General features: G+C 39.5%; 1 protein-coding gene across 4 annotated transcripts in view; it reads left to right on the top strand.

The window, feature by feature from the left end:
* Phtf2 (putative homeodomain transcription factor 2) overlaps nucleotides 1-25,053 on the top strand; it is a 115,698-nt gene that overhangs the window by 6,669 nt on the left and 83,976 nt on the right. The window contains exon 2 of one of the 4 annotated variants that reach the window (XM_031380067.1): nucleotides 16,385-16,470. The exons of the other annotated variants lie outside the window; for them this stretch is intronic. The gene's annotated coding sequence lies outside the window, so the exon portion shown is untranslated. The remainder of the gene's footprint in view (nucleotides 1-16,384; nucleotides 16,471-25,053) is intronic. 4 annotated transcript variants of the gene reach the window in all.

Genomic DNA, 25,053 nt, shown 5'->3' with positions numbered 1-25,053 from the left:
AAAAAAAAAAAAAAAAAAAAAAAGAAAGAAAGAAAGAAAGAAGAGTGTACTGGGGCCTTACAGTTTCAAGGGGTTAGTTCATGATCTTTGTGGTGGGAAGCATGGTAGCGGGTAGGAATGGTGCTAAAACTGGGCCTGTGCACTTATAGCTCATCCTCAAGTACAAGGCAGAGAGAGTTAACTTTTGAAGGGAGTGGACTTTTGAAAGCTCAAAACCCATCCTCAATGATATCTCTGGCAAGGTCATTGTACTGGCTGGTTTGTGTGTCAACTTGACTCAAGCTGGAGTTATCACAGAGAAAGGAGCCTCTCTTAAGGAAATGCCACCATGAGATCCAGTGTAAAGCATTTTCTCAATTAGTGATCAAGTGGGGAGAGCCCATTGTGGGTGGTGCCATCCCTGGGCTGGTGATTCTCCGGTTCTATAAGGAAGCAGGCTGAGCAAGCCAGGGGTAGCAAGCCATTAGGTAACATCCCTCCATGGCCTCTGCATCAGCTCCTGCTTTTTGACTTGCTTGAGTTCCAGTCCTGACTTCCTTTGGTGATGAACAACAATGTGGAAGTGTAAGCTGAATAAATCCTTTCCTCCCCTACTGGCTTCTTGGTCCTGATGTTTGTGCAGGAATAGAAACCCTGACTAAGACATAGTATTTTTAAAATGTTACTTTTAGTCAGGTGTGGTGGTGTGCTTACTCCTTTAATCACAGCACTGGGGAGGCAGAAGCAGGTGAATCTCTGTGAGTTCCAGGCCAGCCTGGTCTATAGAGAGATTGCCAGGACAACCGGGGCTACAAAATTATAGAGAAACAAAATTACTTTTAAAGCATTTATATGTGTATATCTTGTATAGAGGGCATATTTTCACTCTTCCCTGTCTCTACTCTCCCTTCTCCTGCTAGTGCCCTTTGACTCCCTAGGCAGTTTTGCTTTTATGGGGTGTGTGTGTGTGTGTGTGTGTGTGTGTGTGTGTGTGTGTGTGTGCGCACTCGAGTATGTAAAATCTAGGACTCAGAAATAAGAGAAAACATATTTGTCTGAGGTTGGCTTAATTCATTAGTGTGATTATGTCCAGTTGCATCCTGCAAAGGGCAGAACTTTGTTATGGCTAAAAAAAAAGTTCCATGGTGTGCATGTGTCACGTTTTCCTATCCATTCTATTGGACACCAAGATGGTCCCATAATTTAGCTATTGAGAGTAGTACTACATTAAACATTGATGCGCAAGGATCTGTGTGATGTACTGACTTGGAGTCCTGTGTGTATATGCCCAGGAGCAACAGAGCTGACTCATATAGAAGACCTGTGGCTAGTCTTTTGTGAGACCTCTCCACGGTAGCTATGCTAGCTTCCATCCCCACTGTCATACAAGACTCCCTTTTGTTTGCAACCTGACCAGCTGTTGTTGTTACTTGTCTTCTTAACTGAGGTGCTGACTGTAACAAGGGAGAACCTCACTGTGCTTTTAATTTGCATTTGCAATTTTGATTTGATGGCTAGTGAAATAGGAGATTTTTTCATACATGTATTGGTCATTTATTTTTTATGAACTGCTCATTTCATTAGCTCCTCTAAATACTATTTTGATTATTTCACACATTATACAGATTTTGGTATCTTTTTCTGGGGGTGGGGGGTGTTTCAAGACAGGGTTTCTCTGTGTAGCCTTCGCTGTCCTGGAACTCACTCTGTAGACCAGGCGGGCCTTGAACTCAGAAATCCACCTGTCTCTGCCTCCCAAGTGCTGGGATTAAAGGCATGCGCCACCACTGCCCGGCTCTAGATTTTGGTATCTTATATCTTTTTTTTTTTTAAAGTTAATACTCATTTATCTTTGTGTATATTTGTGCTTGCATGTGCATGCACATGTGCCGCCTACAAGGACACATGGGCTCTGTGTACATGCTAAGGTTTATGTGTGGATGTCAGAGGACAACTTGTAGAATTTCGTTTTTTCCCTCTACCATATGAGTTCCTGGGATTAAACTCAGGTTGTCAGGTTTGTTGGGAAGCACTTTTACCTGTTGAGTTATCTTGTTGGTCCCATTGTAAACTTAATAAGACTTATTTTATTAACCCTCAGTATGGTCTGTCAGTCTGACTGTTATGGGTTAATTTTGATTTTGAAATGGTCTCCTTTTGTAGGTCTGGCTGCACTGGAACTTGTGGTAACCCTCCTGCCTGTCATCCCAAAGGCTGAGATCACACGTGTGTGCCACCACACTGGCAGAGTTCTGTCTTAAATGATTCACATACTCTTGAAAAGAATCCTAGGAATTCTAGTGAAGTTAAGTAGGTTGATAGCATTAACTCTTTAATATTCTTTGATTTTTTTTTCTCTCTACTTGTTCTCTTTATCTGTAGACTGATTGATTTTCCTAGCAGTTCTTTCAGATTTTCCTTAGTACATTTTGAAATTCTGCTACTGCATGTGTTCATACTTTGGATTTTATGATTTCTCAATGAATTGGAGTCCTTTATTCTATATTATATAATTGTACCTTTTCTTATTTCTGATGATATACTTTGGACTGAAACCTACTTTACATGGCCTTGAGCTTCTTTTGATTACTGTTAGCATAAAATATTGTTTTAATTTTTATGATTTACTTATTTGTGTATATATGTATAGATGGATGTATATGTGTTTTGTGTATGCTTATGTGCATGTGGATGCCAGAGGTCATTTGTCAGCTGTTTTTCTCTAACTTTTCAACCCTATTTTTTGAGATAATGTCTCTTTTGAGCCCACCAGTTGGCTAAATTGGCTGGCCAGCACACACCAGGCCTAGAGATTTAAATATCTAAGTGAGTTCCAGGAATAACATTTAACTTCGGCTTGCATTTTAAAATCTATTTTATCATTTCTCCTAACTAATTTGTGCCATTTACATTTAATGTGATAGTTGATTTTAAATCTATCAACTTGTTTATTGAGACAAGGTCTTTCTGCCTGGCCTGGAACCCACAGAGGACCCTCTCTCTGCCTTTGCTTCCTAAGCTCTGGTACTGACATCTTGCTGTTTATTTTATTTGTTCTTTTTTGCCTTGTGGATTGGCTATTGTCGTTGTCATTGTTTGTTTGTATTGGCTAGTGTGTAACTTATGTGTGTAATTTAAGTAAATAGTGTTTTATATTGAGAAATACCACACTCTAGTTCTCTTTTAAACTTGGTATGCTCACTGGGCTGTGTTGTGAAACCTCTACCTTTGATCCCAGCATGCGGAGGCAGAGAGAACTCCAATGAGTTCAAGGCCAGCATGATCTGCAGACTGGGCTCCATGACAGCTAGGGCTACCCAAAGAAACTTTCTTGAAAAACAAAACATAAAGTATTTTTTTAGGTTTTTTTTTTTTTTTTTTAATTTTGTTAACTATATAGAGCATTTAGGGGAAAAGGGTTCTTAAATTTATTCACTATTTCAGAGCTCTCATGTCCTTTCAGTGGTCATAGTTCTGTATTTGATACCGTTTTCAATTTGCTTGAAGGCTTTCCAGTCATAGTTGCCTTAGTGCCACTTTCTGCTGCTGAATTCTGTCAGCTTCTTATATCTGAAAACTTTAGGTTTGGATGGAGGGACTGAAGCTCGGGCCTTTGACCATGCTAGAAGTGCTCTGTTACTGAAAGGGAAACACTACCATTGAACTGCATCCCTCCCCAGTGCCATGAAGTACTCCTTTTGTGCTTTTTTTGTACATATTTTATAATCTGAGGATCTATGTTTAAGTCTTCAATTAATTTTGAAGTAATTTTAGTATATAAGACAATGGTATACAGATACCTAAATTTCAGACTAGCATTTGTGATGGAAGAGTTTGTTCTTCTGACATTGAGTGGTCTTACTTATTTCGTTGAAGATTATTAGACCATGCCCATGAAGTCTTAATTCTTTTTCACTTGTCGTTTTGCCTTTTTGTCAGTACCAAACTTTTTATTATAGCTTTGCAATTCATTTTATAATCAGAAAGTTTGAATCTTATAGATGTTCTCAGTTAGGGTTAGGGTTAGGGTAGGAGCTGAGGGGTTTGCGGCCCCTTAGGACGAACAACAATATGAAGTAACTAGTACCCTCAGAGCTCCCAGGGACGCAACCACCAACCAAGGACTATACATGGAGGGACTGATGGTTCTGTCAGAATGTGTATAGTAGAGGATTGCAAAGTCCATCATCAGTGGGAGGAGAGGACCTTGGCCCTGTGAAGGTTCTGTGCCCCAGTGTAGGGGAATGCCAGGGCCAATAAGTGGGAGAGGGTGGGGTGGCAAGCATGGGGATGGGGGAGGCAACAGGGGTTTGTTCTTGTTTTTGTTTGTTTGTTGGAGGGGAAACTGGGAAAGGAGAAATTATATGACATGTAAATAAAGAAAATATCTAATAAAAAAAAAAGAAATCACCCCCTCCAAAAGATGTTCTCAATTGTTTTATTTTATTTTCAGGCCCTGTAAAATTCAATATAAATTTTACTATGAAAATTTCTATATATGTAAAACATACCATTGGAATTTTAATAGGTGTAGATTATTTTGGATATTGTGTACATTTTAATGGTATTAAGTCTTTCAACAAGGAACATAAATTTTTTTTTCAAATTTCTGATTTCTTCCAGCAATTTTGTATAGCTATTTTTATACAATTAAATTATTCGTATATTATTAATTGTAAATTAATTTGTATTAAAACTAGACATTTTAGTATTCTTGTTTACAAATTCTGTCATCTTCCTTACTTTCGTTTCTGCTTTTTTCTTCCTCATTGTTACAGCTTGTAAATTTTGTCTGAGTGCTAGACAGTTGAGTACTTTACATTGTTTCCATCTTTATGTTCTTTGTATAATTTTAAATATTATTAAACATTATATTCTTCCTTTCTTTTTTCTTTTCTTTCTTTCTTTCTTTTTTTTTTTTTTGTTTTGATTTGATTTTTTGAGACAGAGTTTCTCTGTGTAGCCCTGACTGTCCTGGAATTTCACTCTGTAGACCAGCTTGGCATCGAGATCCGTCTGCCTCTGCCTCCTGAGTGCTGGGATTAAAGGTGTGACCCACTGCTGCTGGCAGAGCATTATTTTAGTACACAGTTATAGAATCTGGAAACAGGTTAATCCTTTAGGTCTTGCTTTGTCAGCTTTCTTTGGAGAGATCAAGTACACCTTTTTTGTTGTTTATTTTGTTAAAAATTGTTTCTGTGTGTGTGTGTGTGTACACTTGTGGAGATCCAAGGACAAATTCTGGGAGTTGATTCTCTCATCCATTTGAGTCCTGAGGAGAAAACTCAGGTCTTCAGCTTGAGCCGCCAGCTCTTGCTCAACAGCCCAGTACAGAGCTAATTTGGTGCTACTAGAAAGGCACCAACTCTTGGGAGTGTAGGATCTCTTCTCCTTTAGTGCAGGGTTTTCCTAACTCTGGCTATGAACTTTGCTGATTGTTTTGCCCTTTTTGGTGATTCTTTCTTTCACTTGATGGAGTTTTCCTTCAGATATGTACTGATCAGTTCTCAGGTTTTCTTAGGGTAGCTGTCTGGACTTTCCCTAGGAACTTAAGTTGTTGCCTTGGTATCTGAATACTCACATCTACCCTCTTTCTTGGAGACCTCTGGGCTTTGGTTTTCTCATTGCAACACTGATCTTTGAAACGTCATAGCCAGTCACTGGGTTTGTTCGTTTTCTCTTTGGAAGATTTTTGTGTGCCTGTTGCTTTCTGTGTGAAAATAATTCATGTTTGTCAAACCATTTAATCTTAGCATGTCTGTTTAGATTAATTAATATGACTAGCACTGAAATTATTTTATTTTGTGTATATGAGTGTTTGGTATACTTGGATGTCTGTGCACCACATGTACGAATGGTAGTTGTGGAGGCTTGAAGATGTTGGATCCCCTAGGACTGGAATTAAAGATAGTTGTAAGTTGCCATGAATGCTGCTCCTCTAGAAGAGCCTCCAGTTCTCTTGCTGCTGATTCATGGCTTCAGCTCCATAGCATGGAATTCTTGTGTATTGAGTTTTGAAGTAATAATCTACATGGAAAAAACAAAGCGTCATTATTAGTTGTCTTAGTCAGGGTTTCTATTCCTGCATAAACATCATGACCAAGAAGCAAGTTGGGGAGGAAAGGGTTTATTTAGCTTACTTTCTTTTTTTTTGGGTTTTTCGAGACAGGGTTTCTCTGTGTAGCCCTGGCTGTCCTGGAACTCACTCTGTAGACCAGGCTGGCCTCAAACTCAGAAATCCGCCTGCCTCTGCCTCCCAAGTGCTGGGATTAAAGGCATGCGCCACCACCGCCCGGCTATTTAGCTTACTTTCACATTGCTGTTGTTGATCACCAGAGGAAGTCAGGACTGGAACTCAAGCAGGTCAGGAAGCAGGAGCTGATGCAGAGGCCATGGAGGGATGGTCCTTACTGGCTTGCTTCCCCTGGCTTGCTCAGCCTGCTCTCTTATAGAACCCAAGACTTCCAGCCCAGGGATGGCACCACCCACAAGGGGCCCTACCCCCTTGATCACTAACTGAGAAAATGCCCCACAGCTGGATCTCATGGAGGCACTTCCCCAACTGAAGCTCCCTTCTGTGATAACTCCAGCCTGGGTCAAGTTGACACACAAAACCAGCCAGTACATTAGTAGTGTTATAATAAATCAAATGATCCTAGAAGCATTAGCCCGAGTATAGCAGATACCAGGCTGACTGAGTATGGTTCTGTTCATCTCCACCAGTTAGTTCTCTCTGTCTGTCCCCTCCCTCCCTCTATCTTTCTCTCCTTCTCTCTCACTCTTTCTCTGTCCTCCTTCTCTTCTTCTAAGATTTATTTACTTTTATTTTATGTGTATGAGTGTTTTGCTTACCTGTATGTGTGTGAGCCACATCTGCCCTTGGTTACCAGAAGTGTGTTAGATTTCCCTAGGACTGGAGTTACACATGGTTGTGAGCTGTCATTTGGGTGCTGAGAATTGAACCCAGGTCCTCTGCAAGAACAGCCAATGCTTTCAACTACTGAGTCACTTCTCCAGCCCTGCCAAAGGAGTCGTTTAAAAGTATGAGACTAAATGACTCAAATTAAACCCAGATTAATCAAATATAGTACTACTACTCTTTTAGGATTCTATTGGCATGGAATATCTTATTTCATCCTCCCATTTAGTCTCTGTTCCTTTGGAGGTGAAGTGGGGTCCTTGAGGCAGCATACAGTTGTGTCTTTCTTTCTTTTTTTTTTTTTAAATCATTTAGTTACTCTATGTATATATGCATGGAGAATTTAATCCATTTTCCCACAGATAATTAATAGGTAAGGCCTTCCCTGTAGCTTAGAGACCACTCTAATAACCTTTTCTAGTTTCATTGTATCACTTTCTTTGCTTTTCTTGCTGTGTTCCTTTATGGTTATAGGATTTAGTCTACTCTAGTGTTCTGATTTCTTGCTTATTTGTTTTGTTTTTACACTGTAGATTTTTCTTTTGTGGTTGCTAAAGCTAATAGAAACAATATTTGGATTATAACCAGCTATTTTGAAATGATAGCACTTTAGTTTGATCATAAAGAATAGAAATGGATTGAAGAACAAGAAGAATACTAATATGAAAACCAGTTTCACTTTGAGTTTTTGATATCCTGTTTTTGCATCTTTCTATATTAACTTTAGCATGTTAGTGCAGTTGTGGTCTTGATTCTTGTACTGTGCCTAGTATATTAGAGCATTCTAAGTTTGTCTTGCTTGTCTTACATCCAAGATCTTATCAGACATGAAGTGTGTAAGATGATCAAAATCTATAAGCTAACATTTTTATACTTCTATTTTTTTAATGTACTAATGTTCATATTTACTAGTTACCATAGTGTGTGTTTTAGAGCAAAAGAAGGTCTAGGATCTTGTTATATTTAATTGTCATGTCTCTGGTTTCCTTTAAACAACAGAATGTTCCTGAGCCTGTATTTATATCTCATGACTGACATTTTTAAACATTGAGGCCAGTTATTTTGTAGAATATTTTTCTGTATTAGTTTGACTGATTTTTCTTCATGTTTATGATTAGGTTTCTTATGTGGGACAGGAACCCCTCAGACATGATACTCTTTTCTCTCTTAGTATAGGAGGAATCAAATGCTGTAATGATAATTTTGATTATATAGTTTTGGAGATCATCAGTGTTTCTCCGTTACAGCATCAGTTTAATTTATTTGTTTGTTTGTTTACTCTCCCGAGACAAGGCTTTCCTATTACGTACCCTAGCTGGCCTGAATTCACTGGTCAACCTAGGCTATGCTTTAGTTGGAAATTTTTCTATCTTAGCTTCTGGAGTGCAAAGATTACAGCTGTGTGCTCACATTCAATACTAGTTGTTCCTCCTCCTCCTCTTAGGTTTTTCTTGGAATATCTTTTATTTTTTCTTTGACAGTTTCATACATACATACAGGCTATCTTGGTCAAACCCCCTCCAGCGTTCCTCTTCTGGCCTCACTGGACACTCTCCAGCGTGTGTCCCTCCCATCTTCACACCCTTCCCTTCCAGTCTCACCCAGTGTGTGTCCCTCCAGTCTTCATACCCTTCCCTTCCAGTCTCAGTCTTCACAACCACTAAGTATCTTTTTTAGAATTATTTTGAGATTGTATAGTTATTTTATTACTCTTGAACATACTAGTTTTAATAGTGGTTATTCTTGCATGAATATACTATTTTAAAATAGTTACCAAATGGTATTTTTTTTCCAGTTCTCTGATTTATGTTTATTAAAGTTTAATAATGGCTTTAGTTTTAAATTGCATTTGCTTATATATCTTGTATGTTAGGAGAGTGGTGTACATGTGGATGTCAGAGGAGAGCCCATGAGAGTGGTGTATATGTGGATGTCAGAGGAGAGCCCATGAGGGTGGGTTCTTTCCTTTTACTACAGTGTGAGTCCCGGGGATCACACTGCAGTTATCAAGCTTGGTGGCAAGCATCTTTTAACTACAGATCCAACTTGCCTGCACCTAATTTCTTGTAATAAAATAAAATTTCTCTTTGATACTCAACCATTTATTTATTCAGTATTAGTATAGACTCCTTGGCGGATAATTTATGTCCCAATGTTCCTGTGAGTCTTTGAGCATTTTCTTATTTTTTGAGTCAGCAAGATAGTTTAGGATCATTTTAAACTGACTGTCCTGGCAGGATTAAGTGAATGTGAAATGGATTTAGACATTTTTGTGCTAGAGATCTTATTGCTACTAAGGAATTGGTGCTTCTAGGTACACACAGTGGACATAATCAAATGTATATGTTAACTATATATATATATATATACATATATATATATGTAGAGGGGTATGTATAGTGTACATTTATTTTTCAGAAAAGGATATTGAGTCGACTGGTGTCATGGCTATTAAAAATAAAGAAAGGACAGAGGTGCACACACCTTAATTCCAGCACTGGGGAGGCAGAGGCAGGAAGATTCTGAGTTCAAGGCCAGCCTGGACTATAGAGTGAGTTCCAGGACAGCCAGAGCTACACAGAGAAACCCTGTCTCAAACAAACAAACAAACAAACAAACAAACAAAGAGAGGGGAAGGTGGGGGGTTGATCAAGATAGCCTGTATGTATGAAACTGTCAAGTAGTCTTGGCTACATAACCTCATTGTTCTTAATGTAAAGCTGAGTGTGGGTATGTGTATTTGGGAGAGCTACTCTGGTGTTTTTGCAAGGTTTATGGGATCCTGTTACAGGGAAATGAGGAGCGTAGAGTTCAGTTCACTGAGCCCTGGGTTCATTTCTCAGTTCTGAAAAAGAAAGAGCTAGCTGGCCGGTGGTGGCGCACGCCTTTAATCTCAGCACTTGGGAGGCAGAGGCAGGTGGATTTCTGAGTTCAAGGCCAGCCTGATCTACAGAGTGAGTTCCAGGACAGCCAGGGCTATATACAGAGAAACCCTGTCTCGAAAAACCAAAAAAAAAAAAAAAAAAAAAAGAAAGAGCTAACTCCACTAGATGAGTAGCACTAGATGAGTAGACATTCTTGACACAAAAAAAGATTGTTTTATTGGTCAACTCAATTCTAGGAAAGAGATTTTATTTGCAGAGGAAGGTAACCTGAGTGGGAAAGCTTGGGCTGTCAACCCACTCAAGGGATGCATTCTGACTCTGAGTAGTCTGCAGAGTCAAAGAGGTACTCATTAACATTGAATTGGAAAGTAAACAACTTTCACCCCTTTCACCTCACCTTCTTAAAGATAGCACTTGACTGCATTCATAGTGAGGCCATCCAATCTGCTGACGTGTTGTTGATGTGGGAGACATTGGGCCAGCACTCTCTTTTCTGCTTGCAGGGTCCTGCTGTCTGTCCTCAGGTCTTTGTATTCAGTTACTAGTCAGGCATCATTCACAGTTCATTTTGGTGATCTTCTCTGCCTTGTGTGTTTATGACTTTGTTTTGATTTCAGCTACCTTTTATAAGAGAGTAAAGTTAAATGACCATGTTTAGTTGGCATTTTTTCCTCCTGAAAGTTTGAAATATTTAATCTTAAAATTACTCTTTTTTGGGGGGATTTATTTATTTATTATATGTAAGTATACGGTAGCTGCCTTCAGACACCCCAGAAAAGAGCGTCAGATCTCATTACGGATGGTTGTGAGCCATCATGTGGTTGCTGGGATTTGAACTCAGGACCTTTAGAAGAGCAGTCAGTGCTCTTAACCACTGAGCCATCTCTGTAGCCCCTTAAAATTACTCTTACAGTAGCTGGTGAGATGGCTTCATGGGTAAGAGGGCTTGCTGAGTAAGAACAAGTACCTGAGTCCAGACACCAGTACCTGTGTGACTGCTGCAATTACCTGTAGCCCAGCCAGCCCTGTGGCGAGATTCCCAGGAGGATCTCTGGGGTTTACTGCCTTCTCCTTAGCTGCAGGTTCAGTGAGAACACACCCTTTCTCCAGGAATAAGGCAGTGAGTGTGAGCAGAAGGACAGCCTATGTTCTCCGGCCTCTTCACATGCATACCTAGGCATGCACACCCACATACACGTTCTCATATACAACATACAAATACCATGCTAACACATACCTACGTACATTTTCACACAAATTATTCTTGTAGTAATACAATTATTGGAACATCATTGACCATGTTTTCACAGGTTAATTTTCTATAATGGATGATCTAGGCCAAGATGAATCTGAAAGAAATGTGTCAAATAGTTGAGAAGGAGCAAAAAGCTGTTAGATAGATGAGCCATTAGGGTTAGAAGGCAAGCATGGTAGTGTATGCTATATGTGTGTAGAATATGCATGTGAGTTGGCAGCTGAGGAGGTAGGTGGTTATGCTGACTTTACAGTAGATCTATGGGCAGTTTGTGAAAGTAAGTTCTTATTTTCTAGCCAAGTATTTTTTTTTCCTCTTTTGGGCACTCGGAAATCCCTAGAGGTTTTAAAGTGATGAAATCAGTTTTTGTTTTTGTTTTTAAATGCTGAAAAGGAAGAAATAAGAAAGTAGTCTGAGTAGTCCTGGAATTAGAGAATGTGGGATGTGCCAGTTCTGTGGTAGTGGGACCAGAAGGACATTGGTGGGTAGGTGGGAGTGTACTGAATGCTTTCATATTTGCTGATTGATTTCTGTGTGTCATACAGAACTGACAGAGGCAGCAGTGAGGAATACACAGTAATGAGGAGGGTTTTGAAGTGTTCTACAATATTCTTACACAAGAGCTTAATGTCCAGCCTTGTAGTTGCTGTTTAGTGTCTTGAATTTATAGCAAGAATGGATACCGAGTGTCTCTTTCCTTCCTTCCTTCCTTCCTTCCTTCCTTCCTTCCCTCTCTCCCTCCCTCCCTCCCTCCCTCCCTCTCTCCCTTCTTTCCTTCCTTCCTTCCTTCCTTCCTTCCTTCCTTCCTTCCTTCCTTCCTTCCTTCTGGTAGAAACAGCAGAGGTCAAAGCACGGCTGCTGCTCATCTGTAATTTTACCATCTTATACTGTCTTTATTCTGTTTATACTGTCTTTAGTTGTGCCAGTAGCATAAAACATTTATTGAAAAAAAAAAAGATGTCAAGAAGTAACTACAGATGGGTTGGAGAGGAACCACTTAGCCCTAGGAAGAGCCTTAGCCTCATACAAGCTGGATGTGGTGGTGCATATCCTTAGCCAGCATCTGAGAAAGCCAATCAGAAGTTCAAGATGAACCTGGATCATCTTCATAGTAAATTGAGAACAGCCTGAAACATGAGATCCTGTTTCAAAAATAAAAGTGAAAAACCTCAACAGTAAAATGAAGGAATTTCTAAATAAATGCTAAATAAGATGCCAGAATTTTCTTTCAGTAAAATCAAAGGGGGAAATACATGTTGGAAGTTGGTGAGGGGTTGAGAAAGACTAGGCTGGATGGAGAGAGACAGTGAAGTGTCAGACAAAGCCTCTATATACAGCGATGCTAAACACTTCAAAAGTCATGAGCAAGAAAAGTGAACCGTGTGGGGAGACTCCAGTTCTAGTCCCATGACACTAAGGAAATGGGAGTCAAAAAGAAGCCACAAGGATTCTCATAAGGAGGAGCAGAACAGTGAAGGAAAGGTCCTGCGGTGCCCCTGCACAGAAGTACTGTACCTCAGTGGAGACAGCCATGCAGGCATTCCAAATAAGGGTAGGAGCCAAAGGCTGGTGATGGCAGCCTAGCCTTCTGACTGGATCCTGATACATGAGAGCCAGTGACCCTTGGGAATTGCTATGTTTACACTTTAGCTCTCTTTTATATGTGTTTGGATTATAGCAAAATAGATTAAAATCAATAAGCCGTTCTCAAAATAAAGTTTGTGCTTGTGGTGTACATCTCCATGCACAGAATCAAGCATAGCGTAAGCTAAGGCAAGGGTGTCAAGTATTGTTTTAGAAAATTGTCAACAACAGCAAACGCCTCAGGGTGCACCCTTATTGTAAGCATTTGCTGGGGCAGCTCTACACGTACACTGCTGTAACAGACGCCTGTCTTACAACCAAAGTGTGTGTGTCTTCAACAATAGACTCTTATCTGGTTACTGTGGGCAACCAAGAGTAAATAAAAACACTAGGGGTTGGGGGTGGCAGCACCAATAATAATAGGAAGATATCCCATGCCTGGCATTGTACCATGCATGGGTTGACAAACTACTTTAAGAAACTATATTTTTAATTAGCTTACAAAGTAGTGGATTTTCATACATCCTTAGTTTTTTAGTTGTCTGAGGATTTGTTAGTGTCTGTGTGTGTGTGTGTGTGTGTGTGTGTGTGTGTGTGTGTGTGTGTGTTTGTATCTTGCCAAGTTGTGGAAATTGTCTATCAGTTCTAAGAATTTTTTGATGGAGTCTTTAGAGAATTTGTAATAATTTGTAGAATTATGTAATCCACACTAAGAAATGCTTTTACTTTTCCTATTTGTATCTTTATTTGCATAATTGGCTTTTTGTTCTAGCTAAAACTTCGATTACTATACTAAGAGTCGAGAAATACCTTTGCTTTGTTCTGATCCTAGGACAGTGACACCTGCTTGTTTCCTAGGTTTATTTCTTGGAAGAAAAGGGTTCATCCTTTGCCCTAAAATAGTGTGTGTTTTTGGTGGTGAGGTGTGTTTCTCAGAGGCAGAGGCAGCAAATAGATGGTTCCTGGTGTTTGACCCAGTCCTCTAGTCTGTGTCTTTTGATTGGGAAATCAAGACCACTAGTATTTAGAGTTATTATTGAGAGGTGTGTATTGGTTCCTGCTGTTGTGTTGATTTTGTAGTTGTTTTTTTTGTTTTTCTTCCTATCTTGTTTAACCTACAGTCTAGTGTAGTTTATTCTTTCCTGTGGCTTTGTGAATGGCTTTGTTTTCCTCAGTCTGCAGGATTCCTTCAAGTATGTTCTGTAGAGCTGGCTTTGTGGTCATAAATCTCCTTACTCTATTTTTGTTATGGAAAGTTTTAATTTCTCCTGCCGTCATGACAGATAGCTTTGTTGGGAGTAGTGCTCTGCCTTGGCGTTGTTCTCTGCTGCCATGTGGCGCTTCTGCTTCTCTTCTTGCTGCCTTCCATATACTTTTTGCTTTGTACACTTAGTGTGTTAGTGATAATGTTGAGGAGGATTCTTTTCTGGTCTGGTCTGTTGGTGTACTGAATGCTTCTCGTATGTGGATTGATGTCTCTTTTCCTAAATCTGAGAGGTTTCTTGTCATAATTATTTTGTAAAATGCTTTCTGTGCCTTTGAAAATGAATTCTCCTATGCCTATCCATACACTTGGTATTCTCAGAGTGTCATGTAGGTCTTGGTCTGGTACCTTCTAATTTATCTTTGTCTTGTTCTTCTACTTTGTCTTCAAGCCTAGATATCCTGTGCTTTTCCTTCATCTATTCTAATAGTGAGACTTTTCAGGTTCTTTTTCCTTACTGTATTTTTCATTTTCAGCATTTCAGGTTTTTTTGTTTTGTTTTGTTTTGTTTTGTTTTGTTTTATAGTATAGAATAGAATTTATTCAGGGAATGGGGAGGGGGGCTAAGAGGGTAGCAGAGACACAGAAAGGCAGAGAGGAGAGAAGTAGAGGCCAGCCATGACCACTTGGAGAGAGGAGGAAGGAAATGGGAAGAGGAGGAGCAAGAGACAAGGCAGAGAAGCAGGGAGTAAGAGAGTAAGTAAGAGAGGCAAGAGCTTGTTTTTTTTTTTTTCCCAGTATTTATGTCTCTTTGCTAAATTCTTTTTTCATATCTTGTAATAATTTTTTTTAAAAATTTTATTCATTTGTTTCTCTGGAGTCTAACTTCTTGAGTTCTTTGTATATTTTAGATATTAGACCTCTATCAGATATAGGGTTGGTAAAGATCTTTTCCCAATTTGTTGGTTGCCGTTTTGTCCTATTGACAGTGTCTTTTGCCTTACAGAAGCTTTGCAACTTTATGAGGTCCCATTTGTCAATTCTTGATCTTAGAGCAGAAGCCATTGGTGTTCTGTTTAGGAAATTTTCCCCTGTGCCTATGTGCTCGAGGTTCTTCCCCACTTTCTTTTCTATTAGTTTCAGTGTATCTGGTTTTATATGGAGGTCCTTGATCCACTTGGACTTGAGCTTTGTACAAGGAGACAAGAATGGATCAATTTGTCTTCTTCTACATGCTAACCGCCAGTTGAGCCAGCGCCATTTGTTGAAAATGCTGTCTTTTTTCTACTGGATGGTTTTAGCTCCTTTGTCAAAGATCAAGTGGCCATAGGTGTGTGGGTTCATTTCTGGGTCTTCAATTCTATTCCATTGATCTACCTGCCTGTCACTGTACCAATACCATGCAGTTTTGACAGTACCCAACTAATACAGAAGTAGAGGCTCACAGCCATCCATTAGACTGAGTACAGGGTCCCCAATGAAGGAGCTAGAGAAAGGACCCAAGGAGCTGAAGGGTTTGCAGCCCCTTAGGATGAACAACAATATGAACTAACTAGTACCCTCAGAACTCCCAGGGACTAAACCACCAACCAAAGAGTACACATGGTGGGACTCATGGCTCCAGCAGCATATGTATAGCAGAGGATGACCAAGTCAGTCATCAATGGGAGGAGAGGCCCTTGGCCCTGTGAAGGTTCTATGCCCCAGGATAGGGGAATGCCAGGGCCAGGAGAGGGAGGGTTGGTGAATGGGGGTGGTGGTGGGGAACAGGGTTTTTATTTTCTTTTTCTTTTTCTTTTTCTTTTTCAGAGGGGAAACTGGGAAAGGAGATATCATATGACATGTAAATAAAGAAAATATCTAATAAAAACATATTTGCTTAAAAAAATTCATTCAACTGTTTGCAAGATGTGAAAGAGACTCAGTCAAAGCTTATTTTCCTCTTGGACTTCTTTCAATGTACTTAAAATCGTTCATTTGAGTTTCTTGTCTGGACCTAGCTCACCCTCACTAGATGTTATTACTGTAAATTAATAATTACTATAATTAATAAATTTTGAGGAATTGTGTTTTGGCTTTTCATAACTCTGTTAGAATTACATATTTAATGTTTTCTTTGCTTGGCTTTTTCTTCTCTTTTGTCACCATCACCTGTATACTTTCATTTGAGACTGGGATGTGGTTAAGCTGAGAGTGTGTAGTTCAGAAAACATAGTCCAGGAGCTGGGGCACATGGTGTAATCTCTGAATTCTAACCTTTGTATGATAGTAACTGTAAAAGTGACCATAGCTTCTTGATGTCAACGTGAGGCAATGGCTATCAGAGGTCCCATTTGACTTCAGTAGCTGCTGGAGGATAAACATGGAGCATCTTCAGACCTTAGTCAGTAAAATTAGGAGCAGTCGAGACAGAGTTTTATGTACTGGCCAGAGTAAGGGTTAAATCTGAGTTACTTTAGCCTGCAGTGCTGGAGTACAGAGGCTTGTGGTGAAGGAGCACGAGTCTAGGAACAGTGAAATTGCAGAGGTTGATGGCTCTCATGTGCCTCTCTCTACAGCACATAGCGTGGGCTAGAGCCACGGAATCTTAGAACCTCAGAACCTCACCTTTTACTTCAGTACAGATGTGCAAGCAGTTCACTCCGTAAGTATTTTCCCTCCTTCCTGTTAATTTTCATTCTTGCATGTATGTATGGTGGTGGCTTTGGTTTTGTTTGTGTGTACCATTTTTGTGGGCTGTGGTTTACATTCTTTACTGTACCGTCAGCCACATCTCCTCCACGTCCCTTCTTACTCCACATCTTTCTTGCATTCTTGACTTCTCTTGTATTTCCTAGTTACAACCTTCCATAGCTTTAACAGTCCCCAAAGTCTGGGCACCATAACAGTACCCACCTTCCCTTTCTGTCTTAGTTAGGAAACCCTAACTGCTGTAAACAGACACCATGACTAAGGCAGCTCTTGTAAGGACATTTAATTGGGGCAGACTTTCAGGTTCAGAGGTTCAGTTCATTATCATCCAGGCAGGAACATGGCAGAGTCTAGGCAGGCATAGTGCAGGAGGAGCTGAGAGCTCTCCACCTTCATCTGAAGGCTGCTAGCAGAATACTCACTTCTAGGCAGCTAGGATGAGCGTATTAAAGCCTACACCCACAGTGACACACCTACTCTAACTGGGTCACACTTTCTAATAGTGCCATTCCCTGGGCCAAGCATATACAAACCATCACATTCCACTCCCTGGACCCCCTAGACTTGTTCAAACCCATGAGTCTGTGGGGGCCATAGCTACCCATAACATAATAAAAAAATACATTTAGTCCACCTTTGAAAGTCTATACAGTCTCAACAATTAAAAGTCCAAAGTTCCGAAATTCTTTTGAAATTCATCCAATCACTTAATTGTAATCCCCAAAACAAGACAGGAAATTAGCTGGGAAAACTCCAAACTGCATCTCTATGTCTTCAGATCTCCATTCTTTTTTCATCTTTGTTGACTGCAACATACTTCTTTCTCCTGGGCTGGTTCCATTCCTTATTAGCAGCTTATCAGCAGGTGTCCCATGGCTCTGGCATCTCAAACATCTTGTAGTCTCCAAGGCAACTTCAATTTCACAGCTTCTTGTTCCAGGGTCTGGGATCCACACAGGATCTTCTGGGCTCCTCCAAAAGGCTTGGGTCACATCTCCAGCTTTGCCCTCTGTAGCACTCTAAGCTCAGGTTGATCCACTCCACTGCTGCTTCTCTTCTTGATGATCATCCCATGGTGCTGGCATCTTCAGTATACGGGGGTCTTCTGCTGCAACTAGGCTCCACCAATATCCTCTCATAGGCTCTCTTCATGGTGCCAAGCCTCAACTTCTTTGCATGACCCCTTCAATACTGGGCCATCAAGTGCAACTGAGGCTGCACCTTCACCAATGAATGGCCTTCCATGGCCTCTCACAGTGCCAAGCCTCAGCTATTCTTCATGACCCCTTCAAGCTTTCAAAACTAGTACCACCTGGGTGACTCTTACACATTACCAAGTCCAGCTGCAGCATGAGGTACAACCTTGGCTATCTCTGGAACATAGCTTCTTTGTGCTCTCAGCAAACACTTCCCGGAAGATGTCACCTCAGTGTTGCTGGTCTCTTCCTAATAACTGCTAATTTCTTTGCTCCAGCTAACCAGCATCAATCGTCCCAGTAGTCTCCATCCTCTTGACTAAAAAGCCAGAGACACATGGCCAAAGCTGCCAAAATTCTGCTGCTTACTAGAGCTGAAACATGGCTCAAATCACTCACAGCAACAAAGTCTTCCATATCCCTACCAGAATGGCTCATTAAACCCCACTTAAAACATTCCATGGCTTTCCAATTCTAGAGTCCCCAAGTCCACATTCTTCCAAACAAAAACATGTGAGGCCTATCTCAGTAATACCCCAGTCCCTGGTACTTCTGTCTTAGGGTTTTACTACTGTGAACAGACACCTGACCAAGGCAACTCTTACAAGGACACATTTAATTGGGGTTAGCTTACAAGTTCAGGGGTTCAGTCCATTATCATCAAGGCAGGAACATGGCAGCATCCAGGCAGGCATGGTGCGGGAGGAACTGAGAGTTCTATATATTCATCTGTAGGCAGCTAGCAGAATACTGACTTCCAGGTTGCTAGGATGAGTGTATTAAAGCCTACACCCACAGTGACACACCTACTCCAACAAGGCTACACTTCCTAATAGTGCCACTTCCTGGGCCAAGCATATACAAACTGTCACACCTTCCTAGCTACTGTAACCACTTAAGAGTTCTTCTTACAGTTACCTACCACTTCTTATCTTACCTACCTTTCATCCCTCCCATTTTTAATCTTATTAACTAAAACCTGAGTATACTACATACTACTCTTGTTTATCCAAGCATTTTGATGATGATGTCAGTAATTTTTGATCTCTAAATGCAACCAAATTTAAATAAAATATGAAAGTTCTGTTGACAGTATGGACAAATCCCGCGGAGTGCTTATTTGGTTAGTGCTTCTGTTGGTAGCAGTAAGATCATGTGTAGATTTGGATCAAGCTTGCTTGGTTGATGATAGAACTTTCTTGTGGGTAGATAAGGTAGTTAAACCATATAAAGTGGATCATATTTCATAATTGAGTTTTCCAAGAATCACATCAATTAAAACATAAAATACTTAATCATATACACTTTAATTGGATATTTAAAGGGTGTTTTGGGCCTTTAAAACAAAATACATCGAAAAATAGTAAGAGACTTGTAGGGGTTTTTTGAGAACATGCTGAAATACAAAAAGTTACTTTGAAGAACATGCAAAGTGGTTTATTGTGCTCATCTGGAAGTCCTACACAGTCATAATAAGATCCAAACTCTTGGACTTAATAATTAAGAGCAGCTCTCAGCTGTCTGTAATTCCAGGCCCAGGGGCTCCAACACCCTTTTCTGGTACTGCATGCACATGGTGCACATGTAGACAAAATACTCATATACAGTTAATAAATACAGTATCTAAAAGCTTACAACTTTTGAATGCTAGATTTCTTGTTTTTGTTTTGTTTTTCTTTTCTTTCTTTCTTCCTTCCTTTCTTTCTTTCTTTTTTTGTTTTTTGTTTTTTGAGACAGGGTTTCTGTTGTCCTGTACCTTGCTTTGTAGAACCTGGTTGTCCTGGAACTTACAGAGATCCACCTGAATCTGTTTGTGCTGGGATTAAAGGTGTGTGCCACCACTCCCTGTTGTTTCTTAGGTATCTTAATAGCACAAAGTGTTTTTGTTAATGCAAGTTCGTACTTGCCTGTGATTTTCTCTTGGATTGGGTATCATCCTCCACTTTGAAGTGCACTGACTGTGCATTGGTTCTATTCATGAAATTAAAAATTAAATATTCCTTTTATGAACTGTTAAAATAGAGAATAGATAGCTGTTTTTTTAGATTACTTTTTCAAATTTCATTTTCTATTCTAAAAGTGGAGTAAGTTTTAGTATATAATGTAGTATTTAATTTCTTCATTACAGATGAAACCATTAAAACTTTAATGAAATTGTAACAACTTACAGACCACACTAGTGGATTTCACTCTGTTCACACCATATACCTTCTGTCAGTAGATTTCAGTTATTTTTCCTTAGCCTCAGTATCAATATGAAGAAATGTATTTGACCCTTAGCATTTTTTACTGTCTTAAGAAGAGGAAACTGTTAAATTTATCATTTAGGAGTTTAGACTTCAGAGGTTTTAGTAATTTTCTTCTTTTAAAAAAAATTATTTATTTATTTGTATTTATATGAGTACACTGTAGCTGTCTTCAGACACACCAGAAGAGGGCATCGGATCCCATTACAGATGGTTGTGAGCCACCATGGGGGGTGGAATTGAACTCAGGACCTCTGGAAGAGCAATCAGTGCTCGTAACCAAGCCATCTTTCCAGCCCTGGTTTTAGTAATTTTCATTGGACCTTTTAGGCTCCAGGTTATTCTGTATTGGTTGATTGAATGATATGTCAGTAAATCAGCCATATTTATTGTATTTTTGATATTTTTAATGTTAAGAAAAAGTGTGCCTATGTATTTGTGTGCACTGTGGGGAGGTTTAAGAGTTTCTATTCTTGCCCTTAAATTCATTTTTGATGGTGTTTTGTTGCTAACTTCAAAATTTCTTAATAAACCTTAGTGCTTAATATAGTCAAAAGTAACAGCCATGGTTCTCAACCTGTGGGTTGTGACCCCTATGGAGGTTGAACAACCCTTACACATGTCAGATATTCTGCATATCAGATATTTATGTTACAGTTCATAGCAGTAGACGAATTAGATATGAAGTAGCAATGAAATATTTTTATGGTTTGGATAACCACAACATGAGGAACTGTATTAAGGGGTGGCAGCACTAGGAAGGTTGAGAACCATTGGGTTATAGGATGGTTACTTAAAGGCATTGGACTTTCCTTAACATTTAGAACTGGGGGTGGGGAGGGTATGTAGATAAGTACATGCAAAACAGTATAGATGTAATAGAAACATAGAACAAAGACAGTTTAAAAATCTTGAGTGCAAGGATGAGAGGGAAATTTGTGGACAAAGTAGAATTTAGGAGGCCCCTTTGTAAAGTTTTCTATTTTGTAAAGAGGAAATAGAATTTGGCAGAGGTAGAAAAGTGTGGTATGGTTGCATCTTAAGAGAAGATGAGAGGACTGTGTCTATCCAGGCAGGGGTGGTAAATGACTATTAGGAAAGGCAGTAGGAATGAGGATGCAGGACCTGAGGAGAAGCTCTCCTTAAAGCACACTCAGCTAATAGTTTGTACCCCATTAAATTCCACACGTTAAATAGATTCGTCTAATATTTTTAGATCTGTTAGTAAAATAATTCAGGAGAAACTTACACATAATTGAGCTGCTGCTTTTTAGTCTTATTTTGTGTAGGGTTAAATGTGGTGAAAAGCTTAGGTTCATGAGTGTGGACAGACAGTAAACGCCAGCGCTTTTAGCTCCTTAGAAAGGCTGTGTGTGGGACTTAAGATGGAGAATGGAGAAAAGCACTGAGTGGGAACAAAAGGTAAAGCAAAATGTCACGTGCGAGTAGTTTGCTTTCTGAGCATAATAAGAGGTATGCTGCAACATGAATTGGTTCAAGAGTAATAAGTGAAATGTACTGTAATAATGACATTTCATAGAGTAATTCAAAGGTAGAGAGTAGTTAAAATCTGGCTGGTTTTTTTTGTTGTTGTTGTTTTGTTTTGTTTTGTTTTTTTGTTTTTTGAGACAGGGTTTCTCTGTGTAGCCCTGGCTGTCCTGGAACTCACTCTGTAGACCACGCTGGCCTCGAAACTCAGAAATCTGCTTGCCTCTGCCTCCCAAGTGCTGGGATTAAAGGCATGCGCCATCACTGCCTGGCAAAATCTGGCTTTTTAAAACATGTAGATCTGTACAAAGACTCTTCCTCTTGGTCATTATTACAGTGAGAGCATCCTTCACCCACCATCCCTTCTGTAGTCACTTTCTCATTGCAGGGCTAATGTTTGGGATCATAAATGTGGAAATATAATAAAGAAAAATTCAGATATTTTGATAGAAACAGTGATTAACCCTATGTTACAAAGAGAATTAACTGATATGATCTATAACAAAGTTAAAATGTCATGCCTGCAGTCAACACTATAGTTTTAAAATCAGATTTTATTCTTATGGTAATACCATCCTTATAGTTGATTGATTCAAAAAAGCTTTAGTGGGCTAGAGAAATGGTTCAGGTGGTAATGTCTTGCCACACAAACATGAGGTGCTGAGAACAAATTTCCAATACCCATGTTCATGCTGTGTGTTGGGGAGCATTCATGACACCTCAGTGCTTGGGGGAGCAGAGACAGGAGGATACCTAGAGCTAGTTAGCCAGTCACCCTTGCTGAACCAGTAAGCTCCTGATTCAGTGAGAGACACTGTCTTAAAAATAAAGTAAAGATACAGAAAATGTGGTACACTTACACAGTGGAATACTACTCAGCTATTAAAAACAATGACTTCATGAAATTCATAGGCAAATGAATGGAACTTGAAAATATCCAGAGTGAGGTAACTCAGTCACAAAAGAACACACATGGTATGTTTGTTTATTAAATAGGACTGAACCCCACAGTGTCACAGAGAGGTTGTTGATACTAGAAAAACTATTAAATGAATTTGTAGAGCACATACCTTACCAAAGAAAATTTTCTTTAAAAACAGAAAGTTAAGGTTTCAATTCTGTAGATCTATAAAACTAAAATGTAGAGAATACTTTATGTAACTAATAGTTGTTGGCTAGTTGACATTTATTCTAAGTGTTGCTCACTGAGGCAGTTTTGATGTTGCAGCTGCTGGGACAGGGAAGCAGGTAAAGGCACTTGCCATACAAGTCTGACAGCCTGAGTTCTGTTCCCCAACCCAGGAAAAGGCTCTACCAACATTGTGGCATGTGAATACATACGAGAAGAATAAGGAAAAGTTTGAAAGTTTCTGTTTAGATTCCTTTATTTTGAGGCAGATATTATCCTTATTTTCATTGAGGATTTTCTCTTTGTTTTGTTTATTATTGTTTGAGATACAGAAACATTATTCTCTCTGTGTATGTGTGTGGGCATGTCTTTACCATGGTGCACATGTGCACATGTCAAAGGACAACTTGCTTAGACTCCATCCTCTCTTTTTATCATGAGTCCTAGGGTTCAAACTCAGGTTTTCAAGGTTGTCATGCTCTTGCTGACCCTTAGCACTGTTACTTATATGTGATCATATGTGTGTGTGTGTGTGTGTGTGTGTGTGTGTGATATATGTGTGTGTGTGTATATATGTGTGTATGTGTGTGTGTGTGTGTGTGTATATTATATATATATATATATATTCCCTAAGTGTATTAGAAATGTATTAGATACAACATAAATAAATGGTTTTGGTCATCGAAACCTGTTCATGTTCTTATATGTATACTCTTGGAGATTTAGAAAGCAAGATACTTATTTTGACAGATAATCTGGAATTTTTTCCACAAGGTTTGGGTAGAATGAAAAGGGTAGAGTGAGAATTTGCTGTCTAACTTTTGTACCATTTATTCATTTATTGTTACTTGCATGATGGGAGATTATGGTTAGTTTCAAAGTGTATACAGTTGTCTTAAAAAAACAGACAGCTTAGGGGTATATTGTTGTAAATACACCTTTAATAGAATCATTTGGGAAAATCTTGAGTAAAAATACCCTTTCAATGAATTGATCACCCCAGAGATGTCTAAGACAAAAACCTAAACGGAGATTTTAAGTCAATAAGGCAAAGCTTCTGTAAAAACAAAGCACAGACAAAAACCAGTGACGAGAGAAACGAAGGTAATCATACCTAACTTCAGAGGAGGACAACATCGACATCTCTAAATAACATGTGTGTAGTTGTGACCGACATTGTCATCTTAGGATATCCAGGTAGCTACTCTTATTTTTGTTGTCAACAAAACCTAACCATTACTGCACTCAGTTGTTTTCCACATTAAAGGAAACTATAACTATTTTCTTCTTACTGAATTGAAGAACTTTAAAATAAAACAGTTCATTATAATTGAGATATACTATGTGTTGTGTTCTGTTGTAAGTATCTTACGCATATTATTTGTTGGTCACAACAACTGTAGTGGCTAAGTAGGCACAAGCACTTCTCCCACTGCCAGAAGCGAAGGATCTTTCCAGTATTAAGTAGGGACAGATGCTGGAGCCAGTGTCCAGTATTAAGTAGGGACAGATGCTGGGGCCAGTGTTGGAGTTCAGATCTCTTGGGACAGATGCTGGGGCCAGTGTTGGAGTTCAGATCTCTTGGGACAGATGCTGGGGCCAGTGTTGGAGTTCAGATCTCTTGGGATAGATGCTGGGGCCAGTGTTGGAGTTCAGATCTCTTGGGACAGATGCTGGGGCCAGTGTTGGAGTTCAGATCTCTTGCTTTGTTGAGTTTTCTCCCTTCCACATGATGGTGATTTGACAGGAATTTGTACAAGTGCAGTCATTGATACCTTAGGAAAGGTAATAAAACAATTTTGTCTGCAGCTATCAAGAGTACACGCATTAAGTAAATTCTGCTTTAAGCTTTGGAAGATTATTACTTCACATTTGGACTTGATCGTAATTTTATTGTATTTGAGTCCTGGCATGTTCAAGAAGCCTCCATGTTCCCAAGAATAGCATGTAACATTTGTGATATTTAGTTTACCTTGGCAGACTGGCGTTCTGCAGCTGCAGATCTCATGTAGTAGGATGGGCTGTGTGAAGGGTTTTCGCCCTTGATTTCCCTGAGGTCCTGGTGGGCTTTGAGGATGCTGGTTTGTAATGACCGCTCTGCCCAGGCTGACAGAGGTCAGAGGTGCTGTCTACAGCATTGCTGCTTTATGACTGGGACAGCATCTTGCTTTTAGCTGCTACCAGTCTGAAATCTTTGGAGGGCTGTGGACTGTCGTTTACATGAATGTAAGAGAGATGTAGATTTCCCAATGCCCACAAACTGTGATATCTGACACATCTTAATAGGTATTATTTCTGTGTAATTAACCCTGATGTTGGCTTAATGTTTAATAAGCTTGTCTTGATGTTAGTTTGATTTTATTATAAAAACATGATTTAAAATTCAGTCATTTCTTTCCAGACATCTGTTAGCAATAGTAATTGATGGTGGTTCTTTGATAGAAAGTAGAGAAAAATTGTGAGTTAGTTCCTATTAC

This window comes from Mastomys coucha, unplaced genomic scaffold (assembly GCF_008632895.1).
Source record: "Mastomys coucha isolate ucsf_1 unplaced genomic scaffold, UCSF_Mcou_1 pScaffold19, whole genome shotgun sequence".
NCBI lineage: Eukaryota > Metazoa > Chordata > Mammalia > Rodentia > Muridae > Mastomys > Mastomys coucha.
Note: the sequence above shows the minus strand (reverse complement) of the source record. Positions and strands in the feature narration are given on the sequence as shown.